A 21,977-nucleotide genomic window follows, 5' to 3' on the forward strand; every position below is an offset into this window, starting at 1 on the left:
GGGGTTTTATATTTCCAGTGATTGCGCGGTGTGGGGGGTTTATATTTCCGGTAATTGCGCGGTGTGAGGGGGTTTATATTTTCGGTGATTGCGCGGTGTGAGGGGTTTTATATTTCCGGTGATTGCGCGGTGTGAGGGGTTTATATTTCCGGTGATTGCGCGGTGTGAGGGGTTTATATTTCCGGTGATTGCGCGGTGTGAGGGATTTATATTTCCAGTGATTGCGCGGTGTGAGGGGGTTTATATTTCCGGTGATTGCGCGGTGTGAGGTGTTTTATATTTCCGGTGATTGCGCGGTGTGGGGGGTTTTATATTTCCGGTGATTGCGCGGTGTGGGGGGTTTATATTTCCGCTGATTGCGCGGTGTGAGGGGTTTATATTTCCGGTGATTGCGCAGTGTGAGGGGTTTATATTTCCGGTGATTGCGCGGTGTGGGGGGGGGTTTATATTTCTGGTGATTGCGCGGTGGGAGGGGTTTATATTTCCGGTAATTGCGCGGTGTGGGGGGGTTTTATATAACCGGTCGGCATCGCGCAGTCTCTTCGGAGGACAGAGGAAGCCGCGATCTCTAACTGATCAGACGCCGCCATCACTATTAATCACGAGGGGTTAAGCGGCCAGGATTGCGCGGTCTCTGATCTTGGCGGTTGCAGGCGGCTGTCAGTAGTCGTGTACGGTGCAGGCTCCGCTCCTTCTAGTGTGACGGCGCACGTACAGCATAATACTATAGATCTGATGTCACCAAGGGGTTAAACCCTCCTGTATTTTATATTTACAGCGCTAATAATAAATAATAATAATTACCAACACTGTGCCAGACAAAAACGCACCAAAACCGCACAGAAATGACCTCATGTAAACTTACTACTGCATCATGGGAAATCTCCTGACTGATAACAGAGAGAACACTAAACAACAGCGGTGACCGGAAGTCACGTACACCCGACCAGCGCTGCTCTCTACATCATACACGGCAACAGCTGAAGGACCAGTAATGACGTCACCACCATGTGACCGGGAGAAGAGAGGCGGAGCTTATAACTGGAGAGGAGGCATAGCCCCCCCCCTCATGTGACGTAATCATGAACGCTTCTCAACATAGCACAGGAGACCGGACCACTCACAGAGCTCCGCCCCCCACATGTCACGTGATCAGCTTCATAGGTCTTTCCTCCACCACTTTTCTCAAATGATAAGCTCCACCCGTCCCAGTCACGTGGTGGTGATGTCATCACAGGTCCTTTTACCACAACACATTATATTTTGCACTGTTATGACCGATCACTCCTTCATCGCTCATATGATGCTCAGGACCCCTCATGTCACTTGATCATCACGCAGGTCCTTCATACATCGCTCACACTTCTAAACCCCCCCCCCCCTGATGCCGCGGTCACGTGACCTTGATATCCCAGGTCCTTCCACCTCCGCCTCTCTTCACTAATAAGCTCCGCCTTTTCCTGTCACTTGGTGGTGACGTCATCACAGGTCCTTCCGCTGTTACGTGATGAGGTAAAGAGCAGCGCTGGTCGGGTGTTCTCTCTGTTGTCAATCATTGAGTGACCCCGCCCACTGGACTCCTTGCCGGGATTTAACCCCTCCAGTGCCGGCCTCTTTGGGGTAAGTGGTTATTTCTGGTCTTTGTAGTGGTCGGATGGTTTGTGGGACGAGTCGTGTTTTGTAATGACATAATATTCGGGACTTACAACTTATTCACTGACTTTTATACATTTCTTGTTAATGTCGTTCACCGTGCGGTTTAAGGGAATGTTCACACGTAGCGAATACGACCCACAACACGCAAGGAAATCACCCCGAATATTCACCCCAAATGGTGGACGTATAATCCCCCCGAATATCTACTCCAGAAATACAACAAGGCCGATCCCCACCTCTCCCAGCGTTACCATAGCAACACGTCCCTGCTCTTCCGGCTGTGTCCAGGTGACCCCTATAATGACATGTGACCTCTCCGGCCTGTGATTGGCTGCAGGGGTCACATGACGCCTTCTTTTTTATATATGTGTAACCTGCAGCGTTGCTGTGAACACGCGGTGGAGCCGCAGAGGATTCTGGGAACAATGGCGGTTGTTGCGGAACTTGACTTTCCATTTCACTTAATGGGGAAATTCTGCAACAAATGCGCAGCGAATCCGCGGTATAAATGCGATATCCTGCGTGTCTATAATCCGCACCGCAGGTTAACCCCTTAATCACCAGGACGGGTTTAGTTGTTCCCTCAGATCTATTTCTTGTTTATTTTTCTGCCGGTCCCGCGGTGCGAGGATTACATTCTGCCGGACGATACCAAATTTCTATGGTTTTTTTCATGATGTGCGATATTTACATAGAAATAACTTTTTGTTAGAAAACAATGTTATTTAGTGTCGCCATATTCTCATAGTTGCCAACAGTCCTGAATTTGCCGGGACTGTCCCAAATTTACAGAGACAGTCCCGGCAAATAACTGTCCCGGCCATTTTCAATTGTATTTGCATCCTCAGGACGCAGGTACTACTGAATACTGTGGCGGAGCAGGAAACTCTCCGCTCCCTGCTCTGCCATTCACTCCTCCGGGAGCGGAATACCCGGCCAGAGCGTCGGCAACCCTCTGACTGGGGATTCTACACTTAGCCTGGGCTCAGTCACTTACACATTAACGTTACTGAAGTGTTTAGACAGTGAATAGACATTCCTTCCAGCCAGGACGCCATGTCTATTCACAATCCCGACACTTCGGTAACGTTTCTGTGGTACTTACAGCAGAGCAAAGTGTAATCTCGCGAGATCTCGCTGTAAATGACCGGTTACAGGGAGATTACGCTTTGCTCTGCTGTAAACGTTACCGAAGTGTCGGGATTGTGAATAGACATCGCGTCCTGGCTGGAAGGAATGTCTATTCACTGTCTAAACACTTCAGTAACGTTAATGTGTCAGTATAAGACAGCAGATCGTGAACAACGCAGTGTCACTATGCACTGACTAAATGAATGGAGAGGAGTGCATGATGCTGATTGGTCAGTGATTGGTCAGCGTCATACACTCCTCTGTACAACGCCCACTTGGTCTAAAGTAAAAACACGCCCACTTGGGCATTAAGAAACTCATTAGCATAAATGTAAAATCGCTCCTAACGTGGTAAATATAGAACGTTTTTCTAAATATAAAGCATTACTGTCACCGACATTACAGCGCCGATCTCCTGATGTAGGAAATGGGGCACTTCTGCCAATTAACCCTAAGCCCAGAAAATGGCAAAAAGGCATCTAACAAGCGGACACCGTGACCAAAAGACTCATGAGGGCTGCGCAGGAAAAGGACCTTCTCGTCAGCGTACAGGCCCACCACAGCAGACCCTCCCTCCCACTGCACACCAGTTACCATAGGGGTGGATCTCAATCTAATAGCTATAGCTTCAATGGCAATAGCAAATAAAAGCGGTGAGAGGGGACATCCCTGCCGCGTACCCCGTGCCAGAGGAGAAGAATCAGAGGGGATGCCATTGACCACCACAATAGCCATAAGGGATTTATAGAGAAGTTGGATCCATGAGATAAATGTAGGAGCAAAGCTGTGAAGGCCGGCCAGAAGGAAGGAGCACTCAACAGAGTCGAACGCCTTCATAGTATCTAATGAAGCGACAGCCCAAGGCAAATGCCGCATTCTACCCATCTGCATAAGTGTCTGTACACGTGTAATGTTTATAGATGTAGATTTACCGCGCATGAATTCAGTTTGGTCAGGGTGAATCATTGTTAGAACAACTTGATTCAGTCGCTTTGCCAGGATCTTAGGTAGGATTTTATAGTCCACGTTAACTAGGGAAATTGGTCTATAAGAACCACAATCAACAGGGTCTTTATCCGGCTTCAGTAGCACAATAATAGAAGCATCATCAAATGTAGAGGGAAGTGAGTGGCTGAGTAAAGCCTGGTTAAGAGTATCTAACAACATGGGGCCCATATGTTCCCGATACCTCCTATAACCTTCAATAGGGAGCCCATCAGGACCTGGGGATTTATGGAGAGACATTTCCTGAATAGCCACTTGAAGTTCCGCCATCATCATAGGGGAGTCAAGCAATGTAACCTGCGATGAAGAGAGAGTAGGAAAAGTCAGATCCCTCAGATAAACTACAACGTCTGCGATGGTATGATTAGAGGTGGAACTATATAAAATGGTATAGTCCTTTCTAAATCTGGTAGCAATGGCATCCCCCTCTGTTAATAGACCACCCTCATTATCCTGAATTGGAGGAGTTATTGTGTCTAATTAAGTGGGCCAATAACTGACTGGATTGATTCTCCATCTCAAAATAATATTGACGTGTAATAAAACAATTTGCGCTTAGTCTTAAGGTGAAGCACATGTTTATATAAACGAGTGAAATGTAACCAACTAGCCTTGTGTGCGTCCGTGGGATCAGAAATATACAGCAACTCTGCGGAGGCCACACATTCCCCCGCCTCCCTCTCAGAGTGAGCCGTGGACTTTATAATACAAGAAATTGTAGATCGCAAACAACCACGCAAGTACGCCTTAAAGGTATCCCACTTCAGGGTATGAGAAATAGGTGCATCATGTACTTGTAAACATTGTATAATTTGGTCAGGGATGCGATCAGAGGGTCCAATAAGTGTCAACCAGAAAGGATGCAACTTCCAAGTAGGTAACAATCGCTGTCCAGGAAATTCCGACCTGACCAGTATCGCACTGTGGTCCGAAATCCCCCTGGGGGAGAGTGATATGGAGGACACATAAAGAGATAAGGCAGGAGAACCAAAAACATAATCAATCCTGGAGAGAGCCTGTCTCCCAGGAGAATGACAAGTGTATTCCAGAACCTGTGGGTGACAATGTCTTCATAGATCAATCCTGGAGAGAGCCTGTCTCCCAGGAGAATGACAAGTGTATTCCAGAACCTGTGGGTGACAATGTCTTCATAGATCAATCCTGGAGAGAGCCTGTCTCCCAGGAGAATGACAAGTGTATTCCAGAACCTGTGGGTGACAATGTCTTCATAGATCAATCCTGGAGAGAGCCTGTCTTCCAGGAGAATGACAAGTGTATTCCAGAACCTGTGGGTGACAATGTCTTCATAGATCAATCCTGGAGAGAGCCTGTCTCCCGGGAGAATGACAAGTGTATTCCAGAACCTGTGGGTGACAATGTCTTCATAGATCAATCCTGGAGAGAGCCTGTCTCCCAGGAGAATGACAAGTGTATTCCAGAACCTGTGGGTGACAATGTCTTCATAGACCAATCCTGGAGAGAGCCTGTCTCCCAGGAGAATGACAAGTGTATTCCAGAACCTGTGGGTGACAATGTCTTCATAGATCAATCCTGGAGAGAGCCTGTCTCCCGGGAGAATGACAAGTGTATTCCAGAACCTGTGGGTGACAATGTCTTCATAGATCAATCCTGGAGAGAGCCTGTCTCCCAGGAGAATGACAAGTGTATTCCAGAACCTGTGGGTGACAATGTCTTCATAGATCAATCCTGGAGAGAGCCTGTCTCCCAGGAGAATGACAAGTGTATTCCAGAACCTGTGGGTGACAATGTCTTCATAGATCAATCCTGGAGAGAGCCTGTCTCCCAGGAGAATGACAAGTGTATTCCAGAACCTGTGGGTGACAATGTCTTCATAGATAATCCTGGAGAGAGTCTGTCTCCCAGGAGAATGACAAGTGTATTCCAGAACCTGTGGGTGACAATGTCTTCATAGATCAATCCTGGAGAGAGCCTGTCTCCCAGGAGAATGACAAGTGTATTCCAGAACCTGTGGGTGACAATGTCTTCATAGATCAATCCTGGAGAGAGTCTGTCTCCCAGGAGAATGACAAGTGTATTCCAGAACCTGTGGGTGACAATGTCTTCATAGATCAATCCTGGAGAGAGCCTGTCTCCCAGGAGAATGACAAGTGTATTCCAGAACCTGTGGGTGACAATGTCTTCATAGACCAATCCTGGAGAGAGCCTGTCTCCCAGGAGAATGACAAGTGTATTCCAGAACCTGTGGGTGACAATGTCTTCATAGATCAATCCTGGAGAGAGCCTGTCTCCCAGGAGAATGACAAGTGTATTCCAGAACCTGTGGGTGACAATGTCTTCATAGATCAATCCTGGAGAGAGCCTGTCTCCCAGGAGAATGACAAGTGTATTCCAGAACCTGTGGGTGACAATGTCTTCATAGATCAATCCTGGAGAGAGCCTGTCTCCCAGGAGAATGACAAGTGTATTCCAGAACCTGTGGGTGACAATGTCTTCATAGATCAATCCTGGAGAGAGCCTGTCTCCCAGGAGAATGACAAGTGTATTCCAGAACCTGTGGGTGACAATGTCTTCATAGATCAATCCTGGAGAGAGCCTGTCTCCCAGGAGAATGACAAGTGTATTCCAGAACCTGTGGGTGACAATGTCTTCATAGACCAATCCTGGAGAGAGCCTGTCTCCCAGGAGAATGACAAGTGTATTCCAGAACCTGTGGGTGACAATGTCTTCATAGATCAATCCTGGAGAGAGCCTGTCTCCCAGGAGAATGACAAGTGTATTCCAGAACCTGTGGGTGACAATGTCTTCATAGATCAATCCTGGAGAGAGCCTGTCTCCCAGGAGAATGACAAGTGTATTCCAGAACCTGTGGGTGACAATATCTTCAAAGATCAATCCTGGAGAGAGCCTGTCTCCCAGGAGAATGACAAGTGTATTCCAGAACCTGTGGGTGACAATGTCTTCATAGATCAATCCTGGAGAGAGCCTGTCTCCCAGGAGAATGACAAGTGTATTCCAGAACCTGTGGGTGACAATGTCTTCATAGATCAATCCAGGCCAAACCTTCTATCAGCTGACACAAAGGAGTAGTGGGTGTTGAATTATGGGCGGGATCTTGTGAGAAACGGTCTATAGCCGGAGACATTACCTAATTTGATGTACAAAAGCAATAGCTGCCTGAAGGACGGAGGTGTTAGCCTGTGGTGGATTATATATACACAGAATAACATATGGCTTCGTGTCTATTTCAGCATAAACAAAAACGAAACCTCCAGCTGGGTCTATTCGCGTCTGTATTGGATTCCATCGTACAGTGCGATGTATCAGCAGGGAAACCCCTCTAGAATAAAAAGTGTGAAAGGAGTGGCACGCCCATTGTATCCAAGGTTTCCTAAGGTAACTAGATCTTTCACTAATGAGGTGAGTCTCCTGTAAACAGATTAGGTGGGGACGGGATCGCCTAATATGAGGGAACACCGAGGCCCGTCATCAAGGATCAATTGCCAGTCCTGGGCAGTACAGCAGCATACAATGGATGAGCAGAAAAAGGTATGGACAGAGTTATCAGAGTCAGTGGCATAGACATACACATGAACAACAATCAAACATAACAAAGTAACCGAGGAAAAGAACCCAGAAATGTCCCCACCAAGAACCATAGGTAGGGCAGACATTTGGGGTAGAAAAATTAGATTGGGGAATACTCGACTACGTCTTGGTCAGGCATCCATCCTGGCATCAGTAAGCATATAAGAAAAATGTTCTGGGTCTTTTTGTTTGTTTTTTACCAGTGAATCAGATGAGAACAATATATAGAAAGGAGAGAGATCCCCCTCTGGATCAACTGACCTGAATAGCCAATGGTAGATATAGCGACATAAGGTACGGTACAACATCATAAAATATACAACATATCACCCAGTAACGTTCATCATGTGAAGAATGTCAGGCTGATCAACGGAGCATTCTCGAAGGGCCCACAGGTGAATGCTGAAGAGTCACTCAAGCCACCGGAGGATGCATCTGGAGCCACTCTCTCGCCGGGCTATGCAAGAAGACCACTTTGTCATCATAGGCAATTCGGAGACGAGCAGGGTATGCCATTGAGTATGGAATGTTTCACTCCTTAAACTTTCTTTTGAGCTCCATAAAGGTGGCGCGCTGCTTCTGGAGGTCTGCAGAAAAGTCAGGAAATATGGAAATAGTGGAATTGTTGAATTTGAATGGAGCTTTCAACCTGGACTGACGCAAAGACGTGTCTCGATCTCTGTAATTTAGAATCCCAACCAGGAATTGCCGAGGGGCTGCACCTTGAGGCAGCGGCTTAGCCGGAACACGATGTGCCCTCTCAACCACAAAGCAAGGGGAAAAGGCTGACGCCTCTAAGTTACTCTTGAGCCATTGTTCAATAAACGGTTCAGGAGTTTTGCCCTCAGATTTTTCCGGTAAGCCAATTATACGTAAATTATTACGACGCAGTCTATTTTCAAGGTCATCAGTTTTGGATTGACAAGCATCCGCCTTCCGTGTAGTAGCAGCCAGGGTAGTAGCAAGAGGACCAATCCTGTCCTCTACTTGAGAAAGTCGCCCCTCCATCTCTCCCATACAGCCTCTCAGGTTCTGCATGTTGTGATGGAGCAAACTGACATCAAGGTTTATCTCATCAATCTGGCCTGTTAAAGAAGTTTTGCAAGCATCAATGGCCGATAGAAGTTGCAATGAAACCTGACGTAACGTAGGTTTAGGCTCAGTGTCGGAATCCATGCCGCCACTCGGTCGGGCATCGTCCTCTTTATTTTTGAGGTGAGTAGATCTCGTTTTACGTGGAGAGGAATTATCTTCGTCCTGATCAGTACGAGCAAAATCTTTTAGCTTATCCACTGCAGACTGAGGTTTAGATTTACGCATGGTGCACTGTATAGCTGAAATAGGTAGGTCGCACCCCACCAATAGTGTAGCAGGAAAAGTAAGGCAGCAGATACAGTCTCCTTTTAACAGAGTATGGCACACTGGTAGGAAGTTATATATGGTAAGTAAGCTCTATAGACAAAGAACCGGGTAGGCAGGCAGTCCCAGAATGTATAGTGAGCAGGTGAGCCAAATCAGTGACATAGATGTATAACAGGCATATATGCAAAATGGCTCCGTTAGGCCGCAACTCACCACCCAGATACTGGGAACAATGGAATCTCAGGGTCTGCCCTGAGAGAAATCAAAACTGTCGTCCCCAACTGAGCCTGAGGTCTGTACCTTCACCGGCTGTCAGGGGAGACAGATAAAGAATGTTTCACCATGCGTGCCTTGCAGACACAGACAGGCCGCCATTAACCACCAGCCGCCACGAGGAACAGAAGCCCATGCAACCAGGACCACGGAGTCTGACAGAGAGGACCAAAAGACACCTGGGAGAAGCAAGAGATGTCGGGCATAAACAGTGTACCTCCGATGCAAGTGGATGCAAGTCCTTCGTTGTCTCCTAGGCTGGGTTAATATCAAGTGGAAGTGCGTCGAGTGCAGGCTGCAGCAGAACACCAGGCCGTCGTGCACTGTTTCCGTCCGCAGGGCCGACGAAGTCACCGAAGAATGTCCCCGGGTAGCCTGCGAGGGGGAGAGGTATGCCCAGAGTTTGTCTGGTCCCAGTAAAAAGATTTACCAGCCAGGATGACAGGATAATCAGCAGGAGAGGTTACGGTCCCCGGGAGCTCAGCTCAGATACGACTATCCATGCTGCTTGCTGGCCACGCCCCAAAAATAATAATAATATTTAATAATATCATATATTATTACCCCTTTAAGGACACAGTATTTTATCCTCTAATTTTGCCCACACAGTGTTTTGCGCCCTAAGTGCCATACACAGTAGATTTCCCCCTGTAGTGCCCTTACACAGAATAATGTCCGCTTAGTGGCCTTCACACAGTATAATGCCCCCCTCCCCTGGCTGGCACACACACAGCCCCCCTTGTAGATAGTGCCCCCTGTAGACTGTGCCATACAGCCTCCCTGTAGACTGTGCCATAATACCCCACCCCTCCTTGTAGACAGTGTCATACAGCCCACCACCTCCCCCTTGTAGACAGTGCTGTTCATTCCCCCACCTCCCCCTTGTAGATCGTGGCATACAACCCCCCCCCACCTCCCCCATGTAGACAGCGCCATACAGAGCCGCAACTCCCCCTTGTAGATCATGCCATATAGCCCCCCACCTCCCCCTTGTAGGCAGTGCCATACAGCCCTTCACCTCCCCCTTGTAGACAGTGCCATACAGCCCCCCCACCTCCCCATGTAGACAGTACCATACTCCCGCACCCCCACCTGCTCCTTGTAGACAGTGCCCCAAACACCAAAAAATTGTAATCCTCTAGGCCCCGTTCCCAAGACGAACTGAGCTGCTCCGCGACGGGATCCTTGCGTAGGCCGGCGTGATCCTGTAGCCTAGTGCAGAGTTTCCCAACCTTTTCGGACTCGAGGCACCACTGGAAAAATAAAATTTCCTCAGGGCACCCCTACCAAAAATTGTTTTGAGAAAGACCGAAAACAGCTAAAAACAAGCACTCCACTGAGAATATGTTCACACAGCGTTTTTTGTAAAGCAGAAAATATCTTCCTCTAAATTCCTTCAGGAATTTTAAGGCAGATTTTGAATTGACAGCGTTGTTTGACTTTATTTTTTTTTTTTTTTGCGTGATTCTTTAAGCCGTTGAAGCTAACGGAAAAGACGTAGGCAAAAAAAGCTCCAAACGAACGCCACAGGTATTTTCTGCCTCCTATTAACTTTAATTGGAGGTCAGAGGTGAAAACCACTTGAAGACCATCAGCCCCCCACTCACAGTAAAATGACCATTAGCCCCCCACTCACAGTAAAATGACCATCAGCCCGCCACTCTCACTTAAATGACCATCAGCCCACCACTCACAGATTCTCCTGTAGATAGTGCCACACAGCCCCATTGTAGTGCCACAGAGCCCCCTTGTAGATGATAGAACCCCCCCCCCCTTCCTGTACATAGCGCTACTGTAGCTCCCTGAAAGAGCGGAATCCCCCTGTGGCCGGAGATTCCGCTCCTGGACGGAGCGCTTGATGACCGTCTATTTATGGACAGTGACGTCAAGGGCCTCTACTGAAGTGGAATCCCCGGTCACCGCATCAGCAACGCTGTGGACGGGGATTCCGCTTCAGGAGTTGTCACTGTCCATATATGGACAGAGACATCAAGCGCTCAATCCAGGAGCGGAATCCCCAGCCACACAGTGGCGCTAGCAGATAGCAGAGCTGGGAGATACCTTCCTGCTTTGCTATAGTATTCAATAGTACCTGTGTACTAATGACGCAGACACTATTGAATGTGGCTTTGCTACAGCTGTAGCAGCTGCTAGCAGTGCCGCCGGCCATGGGGGGCCCATCCCGACTGGCAGCATGGGCGTCCCCATGCCCGATGTAGCCGCTATTGCTGCTACGGGCGGAAAGGCGGATGCTGAGTCGCCGGGCCCGGGCGCTTCTGAAACGAGCAGGGGAAAGGTAGCCAGCGCAGCGCCCCCTTCCACCTGCTGGAGTGATGCACCCAGTGCAATGGCACACCATTCTGGCCGTCCCTTTGTGGCACTATGTACAAGGGGGGTTTGTGGCGTTCTCTTCAAGGGGATGTTTGTGGCACTATCTACAAGGGGGGTTTGTGGCGTTCTCTACAAGGGGGGTTTGTGGCATTATCTACAAGGGGATGTGTGTGGCATTATCCACAAGGTGACGTGTGTGGCTCTCTCTACAAGGGGGCTGTGTGTGGCGCAATCTACTGGAGGGCTGTATGTGGCGCAATCTACTGGAGGGCTGTGTGCGGCGCAATCTACAGGAGGGCTGTGTGCGGCGCAATCTACAGGGGGGCTGTGTGCGGCGCAATCTACAGGAGGGCTGTGTGTGGCGCAATCTACAAGGGGGTATGGTGCTTTCTACAAGGGGGCTGTGTGTGGCTCTCTCTACAAGGGGGCTGTTTGTGGCGCGATCTACAGGGGGCTGTGTGTGGCGCTATCTGCAGGGGGCAGTGTGGAGTGCCATCTACAAGGGGCACTGAGTGTGGCGCTATCTACACGGGGGCTGTGTGTGGCGCTATCTACAGGGGGGCTGTGTGTGGCCCTATCTACAAGTAGGCTGTGTGTGTCCCTATCAAGGGGGGCTGTGTGTCCCTATCTACTGGGGGGCTGTATGTGGCCCTATCTACAGGGGGCAGTGTGGAGCACCATCTAAAAGGAGCACACCATCTACAGTGTGACACTATCTGCGCTGGTATTTACGCTGCCAGTAGTGGTCAGCACATATCACCTCGCCCTAGTGATAAAGTGAGACATCACCTGCCTGTAAACAACCAGATAACCAGAGAGATACCGGCCACCATAGTGGTTGTCAGCCAAACTAGTGCAGACGGTTTTGTTTGTTTATTTGGATGCAGAAATTCTGGGAAGAAAACCATGCCCCATTAGCCACACCCATGAGATAAACCACGCCCCATAAGACACCCCCCAAAGAAGCCACACCCTAATTGTCCTTGGAAAGAAATGTAAAAAGTTGACAACTATGTATAATCAGAACCAGAACCTTTTTTTTATTTTTCTGTGGATGTAGCGGAGTGAGGGCTTATTTTTTGTGGGACGAGCTGCAGTTTTTGATCATTTTATAATATTTTTTATTTATATTTTTAGAGCTGCTAGTGTTTTTTTATTTTACTGTTTTTTCTAAAAAAATGTATTCCTGTTCTGGGGGACTTGAACTAGTGATGATTAGATCTCCGGTACAAATCACTGTAATACTAATGTATCGCAATATATCGTGATTAATATTAAGGGGTTTATAGGAGCAGAAAGATGGCGGACCTTCATTGCCCCCCATGCTGCCATGACAACCGTCCATCGTGTCGCGTGGGGACGATGAGCTGTCAGGGAGGACCCCCGTCTTTCTTACAGCTTAGTTTCTGCAGTCGCTGTTGACCACAGAATCTAAGTATATAAATGGCCTTAATCACAGTTCTCTCAGGTTTCCAGCCTTTGCAGGTTTCCAGCCCAGGGTGTCAGGTGTTCCCTATGTCGGTAAATGTCCTGTTCAGGAAGGGGTTAAATGAGTAAAATACAAGTTTATACTGAATCTTATCCCACAAAACAATGTATCACTCTGCTCCGCTCCACCTGCGCTATAACATGATGATAAGAGATCACACTGCATGTTTCCTTTATATATAATGTCACCTCAGCTGCTGCAGAACCTCACAGTTCATATCAAAACACTGACTGCATAGTGTGCACCACGTCTTGTGCGATGTCAGCAATGTCTCCCCAGTATCCGCCATGTGTCAGGTTGTCAGGAGTCAGGTCTTCATTGTCTGGGGGGGGAATGTCTTCATTTTACTCTTCTCATCTGAGAGATATGCTATAAATGTCTGATATATGGGGGTCCCACCTCTATGTGGAGAACAGAAAATCTACATCTTATCAGCCCCGTGTGCACATACCCTTAAAGTGACACGTCAGATTTGAGCAATGGATCTGTCTTAAACAGGTCAAAAATAGGCCATGGATTCCACTCCCAGAGGAGTCCCTGTCGTGACTGTCCATATATGGACAGAGACGTCAGGGGCTCCCTCTAGGATCACAATTCCCAGCCAAGTTGACGGCAACGCTCTGGCAAAGCATTCTGCTCCTAGTGGGAGCTTCAGTGGCGCTATCTACAGGTGCTGAGGTGCTATCTGCAGGGGTTTGGCATGTAAGTTTGATTAAACTAAGGGGGAGATGTGCCGGCACTTGTGGAGAGAGCCGGCGGACAGGAAAGTGCAGTGCTGCACACATTAAACCCCTTTCCATTCTGCCAATGTTTATTTATATGACAACTGCCCGGGGCATCAGCGGTTTGAAAGAATATTGCCGTATGGAGGGGTTAATAAAAGCGTGTAGAAAATATTGTCTATAAAGGTGTACACAGCCTGTAAGAGGCTAATAAGCATTTGACACACTGACAATTTTTTGGGTTGCAGGGCACTCTCAAAATAGAGGCCCCTGTGTCCCGCCACTTTCATGTGTATCCGCGTCCACAGAAGGCAGATACAGGTAAATACTATGGCGGAGCAGGGAGCCAGTTACGCCCCGCCGTTCGCTCTGGTAGGGCACAGTCTCCTTTAGGCCTGCGGCTTACAAGGTGCAGGAACATCGACACCGGTAGTGAGGACCTCAACATTGTAATTCCGGCTCTGATCAGTAAACATAGAAGTGTAGAGAGAAGTGTCTGATATATAGACAGATATACAGTAGTCATGTATTCAGTCACTGTGTGTTTCCTACAGATGGATCCAGTAGGAGAAATCCACCAGAGAGATGTCCCAGTCCTCTGTATTCCCAGGACTGTCCAGAGGAAAATCACAATGTCCCAGAGAATCATCAGGTAGATGAAGCTGAGCCGTATACCAGATCTATATAGGGGGGTGCGGAGCTTTTTGGTCCTCCGGTCATAGATGTGGACATAGATTTTGGTGGTTTCTTATGTTGATCTGTTAGATTCTTCGCACTCTCTGCTGTATTGTACTGAATTGTTACATGTGTGAAATCAGGGGGAAGATCTGACTGATATTAAAGTGGAGGATGAAGAAGAAGAGCGGGTGAGGGGCGATCAACGGTGTAAGAGTGAAGTGGAGGAGGAAATTCCAGGAGGTGTTACCAGAGGTCAGTAATAATGAATTTAGAAAGTGAATTGGGAGGTTTGTTAAGGTGGGGTTCCTCCTTAGTTCTACATTACAGTAACACGTCAGACAATGTGTTATACATAGTGCAGGACCTGAGGGAGCTGTGACTGCACATAGAAGTTCTCTACAAGGTGATCTATGGATCCGGTCATGCACTAGGCTTAGTGTCAGATTTTGGAGGCACCAGCTGCGATTAACAGCCGGGATCTGAGGAAACTCCGTTTAACCACTTATAGGGCGTGTGTCATCAGAAAATGACCTATTGTTTAAAGTTTTTATGTTAAAAATATTTTTACGATTTCTTTTTTTTTAAAGTAATCTTTATTTAAAAATAATCCTAAAATCTTGCATTTTTCCCTCTGGCCACTGAGTCTTATAGTAGACTGATCCTTCCTGTTCTGTAGAGATCAATTCTCAGCAGACATCTCATTAACATTACATGCAGGATTACACTGACAGGTAACACCTATATATAGATATCACATGATCAGGACTGGTCTTAGGTTGGATGGCGCCCTGTGCGGGACTCCCTGTTGCTGCCCCCTACACAAACCAAATATGAACCACATATATAGACACGCACATACTGGAACATATATACTGTGCATACATAGAGACAGATATTTAGACATACAGGCAATTATACATACACACATCTGGAATATATGCATACAGGTAAATATGTAGACGTACAGACACACACACATACACAGACCGGAACATATACAAATACATAAAAGGCACAAAGACACATTCACAAACAGACCCATATATACCCAGTACAGATAATGTAGCAGATTTCGCATGCAGTCCTATGTAACACAACAGATAATACAGTGATAACATCCACTACATTATCTGTACACACAGAGGCATATATATAAGGGGCAGCTGAGTATACAAGGGGAAGCAGGTTATATAAGGGTAAGCAGGTTATATAAGGGGAAGCAGGGTATATAGGGGCAGCAGAGTATATAAGGGGCAGCAGGGTATATAGGGGGCTGCAGGGTATATAGGGGGCTGCAGGGTATATAGGTGGCAGCACAGATATCTTCATTTTATCTGTTCTACTTTAATATTAAACACACACTTTTACAAAGAGACATAAACACATACAGGCGCACGCACACACATGCACACACACTGTAACATATACACATACTGTATACACACACACACACCTACACACACACACACACACACACACTGTAACATATACACATACTGTATACACACATACACACACACACACACACACACACTGTAACATATACACACACACACACACACACACTGTAACATATACACATACTGTATACAGAGACACACACACACACACACACACACACACTGTAACATATACACATACTGTATACACACACACAGAGACACACACACACACACTGTAACATATACACATACTGTATATACACACACACACACACACACACACACACACTGTAACATATACACATACTGTATACACACACACAGAGACACACACACACATGCACACACACTGTAACATATACACATACTGTATACACACACACACACACACACACACACACACACTGTAACATATACACACACACAGAGACACATAGATTCTCACCATCTCTCCTTGCTGACAGGATCACAGGTTTCTTGCAGGACAGGCTGTGGGCGGAGCTTCCTCCTTTTCTCTTGCTCCTCGGCTCTATTTACTCCGTGTGTGTAACTAAGAGAAGAGCACAGAGTAGAGGCAGAGCCCAGTGGCGCCCCCTACATGCTTGGAGGGGGCAGCACCCTGTGTGCTCGCGCACCCCTAAGATCGGCCCTGCACAGGATACACCATTCACAATAGACTGACACTTGCAGTTCTGTAGAGATCACTTCTCAGCAGTCATCACAGGCAGGATTACATAAAGAGGAAAACATTTTTAACCCCAATGTTGCCGTTATGTGCGGAAAATGAAGGGGGGAATTATTAATGTGAGGCACAGAGTCTTATGAATTTTGAACCTCGACGTGCCTCATATTAGTAGTAATTAATCCCATCATGTACCTCACACATTAACTCATGTAAGGAGAAAGAGGCAGCACTCTAGGCTGCCTCTTTCTCCTTACATTTGTATACCATTGGGGATTTACAAGTCGGATCCCTGGAGGCCGGCACCCTTATGCCCTGGAGGTTTTTGTTCTACTGTGCTGCCCATACACCTTCTCTCGCACATTAACTCAATGTTGCCCATTATGACTGTGAGCTACATAATGGGATTAATTACTATTAATGGAGGTTCAAAATTCATAAGACCATGAGGCTCAAATCAGAAAGTGGAAGGACTTTTTATTTTTGTGCGTTTTTTTTAGTTATTATTATTGTTAGCAAAGTATCGTTTTGGTATCTCAAATTGTAATTCTACATGAAGTATCGGTATTGAAGTCCAAATTCTGGTATTGTGACAACCCTATTGTAGAAATCGCTTCTCAGAAGTCACCTCATTATCATCTCAGGCAGGATTACACTGACAGGTAACCCCTATATATAGATAACACAGGATCCACCATTTATAAGAGACTACTAGACCTCCATTCCATCCTCCATTGCCGTCTTGCTGTGCACCATGATAGCCTTTGAGAGAAGTGGTGTGTAATCTCCAGAAATATACACCCCCACACCGCGCAATCACCGGAAATATAATCCCCCACACCGCGCAATCACCGGAAATATAAACCCCTCACACCGCGCAATCACCGGAAATATAAACCCCCCACACCGCGCAATCACCGGAAATATAAACCCCTCACACCGCGCAATCACCGGAAATATAAAACCCCCCCACACCGCGCAATCACCGGAAATATAAACCCCTCACACCGCGCAATCACCGGAAATATAAACCCCTCACACCTCGCAATCACCGGAAATATAAACCCCTCACACCGCGCAATCACCGGAAATATAAAACCCCTCACACCGCGCAATCACCGGAAATATAAAACCCCCCCACACCGCGCAATCACCGGAAATATAAAACCCCTCACACCGCGCAATCACCGGAAATATAAACCTCTCACACCGCGCAATCACCGGAAATATAATCCCCTCATACCGCGCAATCACCGGAAATATAAAACCCCTCACACCGCGCAATCACCGGAAATATAAAACCCCTCACACCGCGCAATCACCGGAAATATAACCCCCCCACACCGCGCAATCACCGGAAATATAAACCCCTCACACCGCGCAATCACCGGAAATATAAACCCCTCACACCGCGCAATCACCGGAAATATAAACCCCTCACACCGCGCAATCACCGGAAATATAAACCCCTCACACCGCGCAATCACCGGAAATATAAAACCTCTCACACCGCGCAATCACCGGAAATATAAAACCCCCCACACCGCGCAATCACCGGAAATATAAAACCCCTCACACCGCGCAATCACGGGAAATATAAAACCTCTCACACCGCGCAATCACGGAAAATATAAACCCCTCACACCGCGCAATCTTCGGAAATATAACCCCCCCCACACCGCGCAATCACCGGAAATATAACCCCCCCCACACCGCGCAATCACCGGAAATATAAACCCCTCACACCGCGCAATCACCGGAAATATGAACCCCCTCACACCGGAAATATAAAACCCCTCACACCGCGCAATCACCGGAAATATAAAACCCCTCACACCGCGCAATCACCGGAAATATAAAACCCCTCACACCGCGCAATCACCGGGAATATAAACCCCTCACACCGCGCAATCACCGGAAATATAAACCCCCTCACACCGGAAATATAAAACCCCTCACACCGCGCAATCTCCGGAAATATAAAACCCCTGACACCGCGCCATCACCAAAAATATAAACCCCCTCACACCGTGCAATCACCGGAAATATAAACCCCCTCACACCGCGCAATCACCGGAAATATAAACCCCTCACACCGCGCAATCACCGGAAATATAAACCCCTCACACCGCGCAATCACCGGAAATAAAAAACACCTCACACCGCGCAATCACCGGAAATATAAAACCCCTCACACCGCGCAATCACCGGAAAAATAAACCCCTCACACCGCGCAATCACCGGAAATATAAAACCCCTCACACCGCGCAATCACAGGAAATATAAACCCCTCACACCTCGCAATTACCGGAAATATAAGCCCCCCACACCGCACAATCACCGGAAATATAAAACATTACACACCGCGCAATCACCGGAAATATAAACCCCTCACACCGCGCAATCACCGGAAATATAAAACCCCCCACACCGCGCAATCACCGGAAATATAAAACCCCTCACACCGCGAAATCAGCGGAAATATAAACCCCCCGCCTCACACCGCGCAATCACCGGAAATATAAAACCCCTCACACCGCGCAATCGCCGGAAATACAAACCCCTCACACCGCGCAATCACCGGAAATATAAACCCTCTCACACCGGAAATATAAACCCCTCACACCGCGCAATCACCGGAAATATAAAACCCTCACACCGCGCAATCACCGGAAATATAAAACCCCACACACCGCGCAATCACCGGAAATATAAACCCCCTCACACCACGCAATCACCGGAAATATAATCCCCCACACCGCGCAATCACCGGAAATATAAACCCCTCACACCGCGCAATCACCGGAAATATAAACCCCCCACACCGCGCAATCACCGGAAATATAAAACCCTCACACCGCGCAATCACCGGAAATATAAACCCCTCACACCGCGCAATCACCGGAAATATAAACCCCTCACACCGCGCAATCACCGGAAATATAAACCCCTCACACCGCGCAATCACCGGAAATATAAACCCCTCACACCGCGCAATCACCGGAAATATAAAACCCCTCACACCGCGCAATCACCGGAAATATAAAACCCCCCCACACCGCGCAATCACCGGAAATATAAAACCCCTCACACCGCGCAATCACCGGAAATATAAACCTCTCACACCGCGCAATCACCGGAAATATAATCCCCTCATACCGCGCAATCACCGGAAATATAAAACCCCTCACACCGCGCAATCACCGGAAATATAAAACCCCTCACACCGCGCAATCACCGGAAATATAACCCCCCCACACCGCGCAATCACCGGAAATATAAACCCCTCACACCGCGCAATCACCGGAAATATAAACCCCTCACACCGCGCAATCACCGGAAATATAAACCCCTCACACCGCGCAATCACCGGAAATATAAACCCCTCACACCGCGCAATCACCGGAAATATAAAACCTCTCACACCGCGCAATCACCGGAAATATAAAACCCCCCACACCGCGCAATCACCGGAAATATAAAACCCCTCACACCGCGCAATCACGGGAAATATAAAACCTCTCACACCGCGCAATCACGGAAAATATAAACCCCTCACACCGCGCAATCTTCGGAAATATAACCCCCCCCACACCGCGCAATCACCGGAAATATAACCCCCCCCCACACCGCGCAATCACCGGAAATATAAACCCCTCACACCGCGCAATCACCGGAAATATGAACCCCCTCACACCGGAAATATAAAACCCCTCACACCGCGCAATCACCGGAAATATAAAACCCCTCACACCGCGCAATCACCGGAAATATAAAACCCCTCACACCGCGCAATCACCGGGAATATAAACCCCTCACACCGCGCAATCACCGGAAATATAAACCCCCTCACACCGGAAATATAAAACCCCTCACACCGCGCAATCTCCGGAAATATAAAACCCCTGACACCGCGCCATCACCAAAAATATAAACCCCCTCACACCGTGCAATCACCGGAAATATAAAACCCCTCACACCGCGCAATCACCGGAAATAAAAAACACCTCACACCGCGCAATCACCGGAAATATAAAACCCCTCACACCGCGCAATCACCGGAAAAATAAACCCCTCACACCGCGCAATCACCGGAAATATAAAACCCCTCACACCGCGCAATCACAGGAAATATAAACCCCTCACACCTCGCAATTACCGGAAATATAAGCCCCCCACACCGCACAATCACCGGAAATATAAAACATTACACACCGCGCAATCACCGGAAATATAAACCCCTCACACCGCGCAATCACCGGAAATATAAAACCCCCCACACCGCGCAATCACCGGAAATATAAAACCCCTCACACCGCGAAATCAGCGGAAATATAAACCCCCCGCCTCACACCGCGCAATCACCGGAAATATAAAACCCCTCACACCGCGCAATCGCCGGAAATACAAACCCCTCACACCGCGCAATCACCGGAAAAATAAACCCTCTCACACCGGAAATATAAACCCCTCACACCGCGCAATCACCGGAAATATAAAACCCTCACACCGCGCAATCACCGGAAATATAAAACCCCACACACCGCGCAATCACCGGAAATATAAACCCCCTCACACCACGCAATCACCGGAAATATAATCCCCCACACCGCGCAATCACCGGAAATATAAACCCCTCACACCGCGCAATCACCGGAAATATAAACCCCCCACACCGCGCAATCACCGGAAATATAAAACCCTCACACCGCGCAATCACCGGAAATATAAACCCCTCACACCGCGCAATCACCGGAAATATAAACCCCTCACACCGCGCAATCACCGGAAATATAAACCCCTCACACCGCGCAATCACCGGAAATATAAACCCCTCACACCGCGCAATCACCGGAAATATAAAACCCCTCACACCGCGCAATCACGGGAAATATAAAACCTCTCACACCGCGCAATCACGGGAAATATAAACCCCTCACACCGCGCAATCTTCGGAAATATAACCCCCCCCACACCGCGCAATCACCGGAAATATAACCCCCCCCCCCCACACCGCGCAATCACCGGAAATATAAACCCCTCACACCGCGCAATCACCGGAAATATAAACCCCCTCACACCGGAAATATAAAACCCCTCACACCGCGCAATCACCGGAAATATAAAACCCCTCACACCGCGCAATCACCGGAAATATAAAACCCCTCACACCGCGCAATCACCGGGAATATAAACCCCTCACACCGCGCAATCACCGGAAATATAAACCCCCTCACACCGGAAATATAAAACCCCTCACACCGCGCAATCACCGGAAATATAAAACCCCTCACACCGCGCAATCACCGGAAATATAAAACCCCTCACACCGCGCAATCACCGGGAATATAAACCCCTCACACCGCGCAATCACCGGAAATATAAACCCCCTCACACCGGAAATATAAAACCCCTCACACCGCGCAATCACCGGAAATATAAAACCCCTCACACCGCGCAATCACCGGAAATATAAACCCCTCACACCGCGCAATCACCGGAAATAAAAAACACCTCACACCGCGCAATCACCGGAAATATAAAACCCCTCACACCGCGCAATCACCGGAAAAATAAACCCCTCACACCGCGCAATCACCGGAAATATAAAACCCCTCACACCGCGCAATCACAGGAAA

The 21,977-nt window shown here is 48.0% G+C and overlaps 1 pseudogene; it reads left to right on the forward strand.

Moving 5' to 3' along the window:
- Positions 1-7,070: 7,070 nt before the first annotated feature.
- Positions 7,071-21,977, forward strand: part of LOC142704461 (uncharacterized) — a 36,991-nt pseudogene continuing 22,084 nt past the window's right edge.

Source organism: Rhinoderma darwinii, unplaced genomic scaffold, assembly GCF_050947455.1.
Source record: "Rhinoderma darwinii isolate aRhiDar2 unplaced genomic scaffold, aRhiDar2.hap1 Scaffold_3320, whole genome shotgun sequence".
In the NCBI taxonomy this organism is placed as follows: Eukaryota; Metazoa; Chordata; class Amphibia; order Anura; family Rhinodermatidae; genus Rhinoderma; species Rhinoderma darwinii.